Source organism: Rhincodon typus, chromosome 14, assembly GCF_021869965.1.
Source record: "Rhincodon typus isolate 14 chromosome 14, sRhiTyp1.1, whole genome shotgun sequence".
Classification (NCBI taxonomy): Eukaryota; Metazoa; Chordata; class Chondrichthyes; order Orectolobiformes; family Rhincodontidae; genus Rhincodon; species Rhincodon typus.
Genome location: NC_063345.1, coordinates 61,123,636 through 61,134,795, shown reverse-complemented (window position 1 = coordinate 61,134,795; position 11,160 = coordinate 61,123,636).

Here is an 11,160-nt window from a genome sequence, read left to right as displayed (position 1 = left end):
TAACAGTGATATTCCCATCTAGCCCTGGAAACCTTAGAGGAAAGATTGGACTCCTTTTTCTTGACTTCTCATTTCTTTTTTTGACTCAGTCATGTTTTCTCAGAATTCTTGTTATTGTCAGCCTGCTGTTTTTGTTGTACTGTAGAAAAACGTGACTGCCAAACTGCACAAAGCAAGATCCCACAAACAGCAATAGTACACACAATGACAAATAATCTGTTTTACTAAAGTTAATTGAGGGATAAATAGAGTTATAGAGTCATACAGCATGGAAACACACCCTTTGGCCCAACTTGTCAATGCTGATCGGGTTTCCTAAGCTGAACTAGTCCCATTTGCCTGCATTTGGCCTATATTCATCTAAACCGTTACTGTCCATGTACTTTTCCAAATATCTTTTACTTGTTGTAATTGTATTATATTATGTAAATTTTTTTCTCGGCCAACCAGCATGAATTAAATTAAGAACATGCTATAATCAACTTACAAATATGCTATTTGGTACATGCCCGCTCTTCCCTTGGCATTAGATATCTAAGCACTTCTCAAATTTACCTCACCTATATTAATTGTCCTTTAATCTTCTGGTAATTTTTGGTTTCATCCACTCAGCTCCTTCTGAGAAACGCAACTTCCTGAAAAACATGCCTCAAAAACTATTGTACAATTAACAAGATGCACCAAAGACATAAACCATACTAACAGATGAAAAGAGTGTAGAAAACAAAGCTCACAATCTGCACCAACCTTTATCAGTCGTGTATACAGACTAAAAACAAAATTTGTGCACCAGATTTCAAGTGAATGGTTTTACATAGTGGAAGCAAGCTCATTAGATGGTAGCTGGGATCCAGGAATGAGGTAATTTAAAAGAAAGGGTACAATTCTAAATCAGAGGTAAGAGCAGACATGAATGAGGTATAGCATAGGCATCAATACAGTTAACTACAGAGGCACCTCCTTAGAGGTTTCCCTCTACAAGGATCTTGACATATTGGACCTTATTCAAATCTTGAACAAAGAAATTTGTGAGTCCTTGTCCATGGATCACAAAAAGTCAGTATCCAAGTTCAAGGGATGAGGGGGAAGTCAAATGGAATGTTGGCCTTTATTCCAAAGGGAATGGACTATAAAAAGACTACGGCCAAAATACTGCAAACAGTTTTGGGCCCTTATCTAAGGAAAAATATGCTGCATTGCTATAATCATTGAAGTTATCAGGACAGCTTGAAAAAGTAGTTTAAGAAGCATACTGGATCCTAGCCTTTATAAATACAGGCATGAGGACAAAAGCAAGGTAATTTTGATTCTTTTTCCTTGAGTTCTGTGCCCAAAAGCAGGTACATCCTACAGCATCACAAACTCCACCATATGTAAGGCAAAGAGGTAGGCCCCAAATCCACCCCAGCTGGAATGTAAATAAAACCCAATGCTGTTGGCACCAATATGATCAACACTGACTAGCCAGCCAACTGGTCCCTGAGCGCTGGAGTTGCTATGGCAAAATACACTTTGACATGCATGTTGCCAGCTGGAGTGATGGATAATCGTGGGAGGGGTTTGCAATTTCTTTCCAGGCTGCCCAGGAATCTCTCCTGGTCTTCCTGCCTGCCATTGACAGCTGCTGGATTTGCAAGCTGATACACAACCTGTTGTCACATCGTGAATGGACGTTCCTTGGCCATCAAGTCCTGCAATGGGACCTAAGCACAAATCTTCTAAGTCAGAGGAAGGAATGTTACCCAATGCGCCATAAAACCTCCAGAGTTGTGATAAAAGCATAAAACACTGATTCAGGCTCAAATATACTACTGCATAGAGAAAAACATAATGCTGAATATAAAAATGGGAACTTTAATCACTTATTTTGTTCTTTCATAGGATGTGATCAAGGCAATTGTTGCCCAACACTAGTTACTCTTGAACTGAGAGGCCAGGCTATTTCAAGGGCAGTTGAAAGTCAACAATATTCCCATGGCTCTGGATTAATCCAGCCCAGGTAAGGACAGCAGATTTCTTTCCTAAAGGACATGAATGAACCAGATGGATTTTCACAAAATTACACTATTACTGAGACTAGCTTTCCATTCCATTTTTACCTCAGTTGAAATTAAACTCCGCGTACTGCTTCAGTGAAATTTGAACCCATGTCCCCAGATCATTAACTAGAGTGTCTGCATTACTAATTCAGTAACGCTACCAATGTACCAACATCAGCCTACAGGCGGTTTCCTTCAGACTTCAGATGATGCCAAGGGCCTGTGTGTCTGTTAATGGAAGGGGATGCAGAACAAGGGAACAAGAGTAGTCTTTCAGCCCATCAACCCTGCTCTACCATTTAATACCATCATGACTGATTGAACACTTTTACCCACACTATTGCCATAACTCTACGTACCACTTGTAATCAGAAATCCATCAATCTCTGCTTTAAACATACTCAAAGATTCCAAACACTCTAGGGTAGAAAATTCCAAAAATTCACAACCCTTTGAGTAAAATATTTCTCCCCACTTTGGTCTTTAATGGCAATTCCTTATTTTTAAATTGTACTTCCAAATTAGGGAAACTTCTTACCTACATCTACTTTGTCTATCCTTTACAGTATTTTGTAGGTTTCAACAAAATCATCTCTCATCCTTTGAAATTCAAGAAACAGCAGGTGCAGTTTGTCCAGTTCTTTTCATATTGCCATCTCACCCTTTCAGGAACCACGCTGGTGAACCTTTATTAAGACCATAAGACATAGGAGCAGAAATTAGGCCACTCGACCCGTGGAGTATGCTCCATCATTCAATCATGGCTGATAAGTTCAACCCCATTCTCCCGCTTTCTCCCAGTAACCCTTGATCCCCTTGATAATCAAGAACCTATCTATCTCAGTCTTAAATGTACTCAATGACCTGGCCTTCACAGCGTTCTGTGGCAGTGAATTCCATAGATTCACCACGCTTTGGCTGAAGAAGTTTCTCCTTATCTCCGTTCTAAAAGGTCTTCCCTTTATTCTAAGGCTGTGCACTCGAGTCCTAGTCTCTCCTACCAATGGAAGCGTCTTCCCAACATCCATTCTGTCCAGGCCATTCAGTATGCTGTAAGTTTCAATTAGATCCCCCCTCATCCTTCTAAGCTCCAATGAGTATAGTCCCAGATTCCTTAAACGTTCCTCATATGTTAAGCTTTTCATTCCTGGGACCATTCCCATGAACCTCCTCTGAACCCCCTCCAGGACCAGTACATCCTTCCTGAGATATGGGGCCCAAAACTGCACACAATACTCCAAATATGGCCTGACCAGAGCCTTATAAAACCTCAGTAGTACATCCCTACTGTTATATTCAAGTCCTCTCAAAATAAATGCCAACATTGCATTTGCCTTCCTCACTACTGATTCAACCTGCAAGTTTACCTTGAGAGAATCCTGGACTAGAACTCCCAAGTCTCTTTGCACTTCAGACTTCTGAATTTTCTCCCTATTTAGAAAATAGTCCATGCTTTTATTCTTCTTACCAAAGTGCATGACCTCACACTTTCCCACGTTGTACTCCATCTGCCACTTCTTTGCCGACTCTCCTAACCTGCCCAAATCCTTCTGCAGCCTCCCCACCTCCTCAATACTACCTGTCCCTCCACTTATCTTTGTATCGTCTGCAAACTTAGCCAGAATACCCACAGTTCCTTCATCTAGATCATTAATGTATAAAGTGAAAAGTTGTGGTCCCAACACTGACCCTTGCGGAACATGGCTTGTCACCGACTGCCATCCTGAGAAAGACCTTTTTATCCCCACTCTCTGCTTTCTGCCAGACAGCCAATCTTCTATCCATGCTAGCACCTTGCCTCTAACACCATGGGCCCTTATCTTACTCAGCAGCCTCACACCTTGTCAAAGGCCTTCTTGAAGTCCAAGTAGATAACATCCATTGGCTCTCCTTGGTCTACCCTGCTCGTTACTTCCTCAAAGAATTTTAGCAGATCTGTCAGGCATGACCTCCCCTTGATGAAACCATGCTGACTTTGCCCTACTTTACCATACACTTCCAAATATTCAGAATCTCATCCTTTACAATGGAGTCCAAAATCTTACCCATGACCGAAGTTAGGCTAAACAGCCTCTGATTTTCTGTCTTTTGCCTTACTCCCTTTTTAAACAGGGGTGTCACGTTAGCGATTTTCCAGTCCTCTGGGACCCACCCTGACTCTAGCAGGTATTGCTACCCTCTATGGCAATAAAATCTTTCCTGAGATAGGGAGACTAAAACTGCACACAGTATTCCAGGTATTGTCTAACCAATTTCCTATACATGCAAAGCAAAACCTCACTACTGTACACAAATCCTCTTGTGATAAGGCTAACATACCATGAGTCACCATAATAGCTTGCTGTACCTGCATTTTAGCCTTTAGTGACTTATTGACAGAGGTCCCTTTGTACATCTACACTTTCCAACCTCTTACCATTGAAGAAATGCTCTGCCCATCTGTTTCTCTAACTGAAGTGGACACCCTCACTATTTTCCACATTATATTTCTTCTACCATGTTCTTGCCCACTCACAAAGTCTGTTCAACTCTCCATGAAACTGTTTTACATCTCCCCAACAGCACAAATTCCTGCATAGCTTTGTATCATCTGCAAATTTGGAAGTTTTACATTTGGTCCCACATCCAAATTCTTGATGTACACCATGAACAGCTGAGGCCCAAGTACTGATCCTTGTGGTACCCTACTGGTCACAGCCTGCTAATATGAGAATGATCCATTTATTCCTATTCTGTTTTCTGCCTGTTGACTAATCATTAATCCATACCAGTACATTATCTCCTATACTATCTGCTTTAATTTTGATAACCAACATCCTGTGGAAAAAGATTCATTGGAATGGTTCCAAGAATGAGGAACTTTGGCTACAAGATAGGTTGGACAAACACTGGCTGTTCTTCTTGTAGAAGAGAAGGTTGAGAGGAGATTTGATGGAGACAACAAAAAATCTCTGCAATGGTTCAAGAAGGTGGCTCACCACTAACTTAAATGGAACAGTTAGGTTTAGGTAACAAATGCTGGCCTTGCTAGTGATGCTGACATCCCAGTAATGAATAAAGGAACAGAGTTTAAATAGATTAAAGGATCAACAGTTTCAGGGAGCAAAGTAAATAAATAAAAGCAGAGACATAGGTTAATAAGACCATTAAAACAAAAACATTTCTTTTAGATGAATAGAATTGCAAAGTAGAAAAGTTATGTTAAATTTCTATTGAATTTGAATTCAACCATACTTGGGGATATCATGCGCAGTTCTGGTTGCTGTATTATAAAAATGAAACAGAGGCACTGGAAAGGGTGCAAAAAGATTTCCAAAGATGCCAGCAAAGCCAAGTTCTAACTCTCAGGGAAGGATATATAAGCTGAGTCTCTTGAAGTAATAAGACTGAGGGGTGACCTAACAAAGGTTAATGTCAGGCACTCTGTGCCTGATTGAGGGACACCACACTGGGGAGGGAGAAGAGACACCAAAAGCTCCTCCTCTTGCATCTGAATCCCCTGCCCTCACGAGGCAAGGAATCTCCAAAGTCACTGGAACATCAGTGCAGTCGCCACTCTTGACCTGATGGCACTGCCAGTAATGGAAAGCTGCCAGTATTGATTGGTTTCAAGCCCTCTGATTGGTGAGGTTTCTTCTGCCAGGGAATTAAATCATGGGGAAACTTTAAGATGACCAGTTACTGGTCTGGGAGGCAAGTGATACAGTCCAGCCTCCCTGACCAAGGCAACACAAGTTACATCAATTCTTAAACTGGTGGGTAGGACTTGCATTGGGAACATCAAACTCCACGCTATATCACTCACACCCACACCTTAAGTAATACAGAGGTCTGACAGCTTGGAAGGAATTGTGTGAGAATCACCAACAGGAAATAACTGCTCTTCTCTGTGGTGGGATTTCAAAGCCTTATTAACATCCTTAAACTAGACTGACAGGCAGGAATTCACTGTGCAGCTAATTATAGCTAAGAATTCATATAATCTCAATGTGCTGAACATTACATTAATGCAATGTGTTCTTCTAGAATCTGCAAAATTCCTTCCATTAAATCATAAATATTCAACTAGTTTACAGCCAGTATTCAAGTTTACAGCCAACAGTAAAAAAAAATTATTGAATTCAATTCAATACAGCACAGGAACAGGCCCTTTGGATCACCAAGCTTGCACTGATTTCTAATCCTTATTTAGACCCGCTACTTGTTGCCTATAAGGTTTCTATCCCTTTGTTTGCCTCCCGTTCATGTGTCTTTAAATATATGCCTTAAACGTCGCTAACATGCGTGCTTCCGCCACCCCCACTGGCACTGCATTCCAGGCACCCATCACACACTGTGTGGAAAATTTTTCCTGCACCCCTTCCCCTAAACATTCCCTCCCACACTTTGAACTTGTGCCCTCTTGTAGTTGGCCTTTCCGCCCTGGAAAAAGCCTCTGAATATACACTCTATCTATGCCTCTCATAACTTTGTAGACCCTTATCAGGTTGTCCCTCAGCTGCCGTCTTTCCAGGGAAAACAATCTGGGTTTATCCAACCTCACCACATAACTAAAACCCTCCAGACCAGGCAACATCCTGGTAAAACTCCTCTGCACCCTCTCCTAAGTATTCACTTCCTTCTGGTAGTGTGGCCGCCAGAACTGGATGCAATGTTCCAAATGTGGCCCAAGTACTTAGAAAACTGAACAATGTACGATGATCATTCCCCAGATGAGGATCACCAGTCTGTAACAATTCCTGATTGGACAACCAAATATTTACGCCCCCGGGTGAGAAGATCTGGATGCCCTTCTTAATTTCTCTCCCTCAGTTGGTCACAACAAAGTTAATTTTAAAAGGATTCCTTTCCTTATGGATACATTCAAATATATTTATGATATAAAAGAAGCCAAATTGACCAGGCTTTCTTTATGTTAGTGATATATTGTGTTAGCCACTAAATGTGAAAAAAAATATATAACACATGGACACTCAGATTACAAAATGTGAATTAAGCAAAATGATAACAGTTAAAAGGATGTACTAACCAGCCTTTGGGTCCCATGAAGAGCAGATCACTGTCCTGTTTGTTTTGAATTACATCTCTCCCTTTAAAGTATTGCTGTTTGACATTCCCTTGGCACCTTCAGATGTGACATTCCATGATTCCTCTCAGGCTTTTGCCAGCCAGCCACTGAATTTTCGTCCACAGTCATCTTTTGACTATGTCTTTTCTAAAAAGAAAAATGCATTTAATTAACAGCTCAATGTGTCAACAAGTAATCTATGGTTATGATCCACTGTTGTGACATATGTGATAAAGAAGTGCTTTGGCACATGAAAAGCAAATGTTCTTTGGCTATTAAAGTGGTGGAGCTGACTAGAACAATACTTCCATGCTTTTTTGAAGGCTCATTCCAAAAAGATATTCTCCATTGCCACATACTGAAGCAGGGCTAGGAACCAGTCGTTACTTAGACAGGTAGACTTCAGCGTGATGTTCAAATCAAGAAAGATGTATTCACGCAGAGCAGTTATGCCTTTAAGTGGAGGAGTGAACAAAACAGTAATCGTGATTATCTTCCAGCATATACTATCTTGTTCTCAACTGCTTCTACACCAACCTCTCAAAACTGAATGATTCCTCTGCCTTTTATGCGTACACTTTGCCTCTATAGATTTCTTAAGACTCTCCCATTTTGCCTTGATCATCTTGACATTTTATATAAATTTTTAAAGTTGTATCCCAACATTGGTTAAAGAGCTCTCAAAAGCCTGCCATTCATCTATCACCTTTTTCTAGTATGCCACACTGAACAACGGTTTCAACAATAAATGGTATCTGAAGCTGTAACTCTCAATGATTTTCTGTGAATGATTGACTCATATTATGACAGTATATTGAAGCTAAACACAGAAAGCAGAACCAAATACCCAATTTGCTGCTGCATATTAAAATTCAAGAAGTAAAATTAAATACTAAAAATAGTGGCACTTATTAATCAATTCAGTCCAAAAAAAGAACATCAGATTGAAAGAATAACTTTGCAACAAACAATAATGTACAATTTGAGGAATAAAGCATTGTAATTAAGTTTCTTTAAAGCAAAACATTAAGCAACACTAAAATTTGGGGTCTTTGTAGTTAAAAGGTGTACTTGTTGAAAGATGGTAGTGCAAAAACTTACAATATTTGTTTTTCAAAAATTGAACCATGAAAAAAGGACTGCTGCTTTGTCATTGTGTTGCAACAATGCACTACACCATCTCGTGAATGCGAACAGAACGCCATCATTAATTTTAAATATATATCACTGTACCTTCATTGTCACTGTGTGAAAATCTTGGCATCCCTCACTAAAAGGATTTTAGGTTATTTTACTTAGATCAATGGGATTCAGGGAGAGCTTGACAATTGGATACAAAATTAACTTGACGGTTGGAGACAGAGATTAGTGATAGAGGGTTATTTTTCAGACTGGAGGTCTGTGGCCAGTGGTGTGCCACAGGACTCGGTGCTGGGTCCACTGTTGTTTGTCATTTATATAAATGATTTGGATGAGAATTTCGGAGGCATGGTTAGTAAGTTTGTGGATGACACCAAAATTGGTGGCATAGTGGACAGTGAAGAAGGTTATCTAAGATTACAAAGGGATCTTGACCAATTGGGCCCATGAGTTGAGGAGTGACAGATGGATTTTAATTTAGATAAGTGCAAAGTATTGCAATTTGGTAAAATGAACAAGGGCAGGACTCGTATAGTTAATGGTGAGGCCCTGGACAGTGTTGTCAAAAATAGACCTAGGGGTTCAGGTACATATTTCTTTGAAATTTATGTCACATGTAGATAGGGTGGTTAAGAAGGTGTTTAGCATGCTTGCCTTCATTGCTCATCCGTTGAGTATAGGAGTTGGGATGTCATATTGAGGTTGTACAGGATGTTGGTGGGGTCACTTTTTGGAGTACTGTGTACAGTCTGGTAACTTTGCTATAGGAATGATATTATTAAATTGGAGAGTGTTCAGAAAAGATTTACTAGGATGTTGCCAGGACATGAGGGCTTGAGTTATAGGGACAGGGTGAATAGCAGGGTTATTTTTCTCTGGAGCACGGAAGATTGAGGGATGACCTTTGTAGAGGTTTATAAAATCATAGATAAGGTGAATAGCAAAGGTCTTTTCCATAGGTTGGGGGAGTTCAAAACCCAGGGGTTTTTTTCTGGTTAGAGAAGATTTAAAAGGAACCTGAGGGGCAACTTGTTTCACACAGAGGGTAGATTGAACTGCCAGAGGAAGTGTTAGATGCAAGTCAGTTACAACATTTAAAAATGTTCGGATAGGTACATATGTAGGAAAGATTTATAGGGAAATGGGCCAAATGCAGGCAAGTGGGACTAGTTTAGTTTGGGAAACCTGGATGGTGCAGACACGTTAGACTGAGGGGTCTGATTCTGTGCTTTATAACTATGATTATACGAGACAGAAAGATGGTTGGTTAAATTTCCGTAGCTCATTACACCCTATGTAATTCTGCATCTCTCAATTCTGGGTTGAATGCTTGCACAGGATAGATGTTTACTTGAAGTAGCAGCTTATGCCGGGGTGGGGGAGGTAAGTGATCCAGTGGTTAAACACCGTGTCTTATCTCCTCTGGAGAAGATAGCTCAATTCCAACTCAGAACTGTTCGGAAGAATTTGGATAGTCTTAATTTTATTCCCAGAGGATACTGCACAAGGCGCACCTCCAAAATGTTCCACAAATGAGCAATCTCTCAGAGAATCTGGAAAATGGTAAACTATAAATAGTGCAGATGAAGGTAGTCTCTTGATCCACAATGCAGAGCATTGCAATGCCTACTTTGAATCTGGCCATTGCTTTACTTGTGGATTGATGCTGTCATTGGGTGCCTTTAATAGAAAACTTTTTTTTGTACTGGGTGTTTACCCATTGTAAGCCCTCATCCAGCTGAAAAACGATATTAATAGAAAGTTTTTACAAAACGTTTTTACAATCACTTAAACCTGTTAGAAGGCAAAGTTGTCATTCAAATGGAATGATAAATGCACTGGTTTATTGGAATAACAGACAGCAAAGCTGAGGGGAAAAAGAGCTATTAGTGAAGTAATAAGACTTTGATTCCTTTTTTAAACTATTAATTTGCACTGTACATGAATTATACATCCCCATGCAATCTGAGCACAGTAAAATATTGAAGAGAAACGATTTATGGTAATGATTCAAAATTCAGGTGAAATTGGCGGTATGTTACACACGTATATTTCCTGCTATTTTGCCGAGTAAAAACATCACTATTCTGACGATTTGTTTCAAACAAACAATCATTAATTTGGAAGAGTAATTCCAGTTCTCTCGCCACATGTTATCTGAGAGGTTTAGCATTTTCAACGTCTTGTTTTTCTCTCAATATTCACATTCTTTTAATTCGTTCTGTTTTGCAAATCTACAATCTAATCTTGTGCGTTTATAAGACTGTGAGGTCACATTAAACGATGTGGATTTTGTCTTATAAAGTAAAAATCGAATTTCTGTGATGATTTTGGTGGAAATTCGGTCATTTCAGATACTGGTTTGTGGGGAAAAAAATCACAAACCTTGATCTCTGTTTAATTTCATATCGAAAATGACTCACTGTGACTGACGGCCGATGAAATTAAAATAATGTGAGGATCGCTTATGATGTTTTTTGCCAGAAAGAGGGTTGCATTGGTTTTAAAATGTTGCGTGGGGTAATGTGCAAGTCTATGCATTTCTGTATGTGTGGACTCCCCCATCTTATCATTTATTATAAAGAAGACTTGAGACTTTCACAATCCGTCACTTTATATAAAGTCGCGGCGTTCATAAACATTTTGTCAACCAAATGTCACTCCAACAGCCTGTTTGTCATTTCTCACAACACAAACACACAGGCTTGTTGTACAGAAGGTTGAAGTGCACAATTCCCTAAATGTCCCATTCTTTCCTCACGCCTCAATGTAGACATTTGCATTTCACAAAGGGGTTTTGTACTATGGACTATCAGAGAACCGTCTGTGTAAAATGTCGCCCCGTGTTGTAGTTTGTACATCAACAGCCCAACTTTAGCACGGCGGGGTGCAGATGAAGCGTCGGCTCAAAAA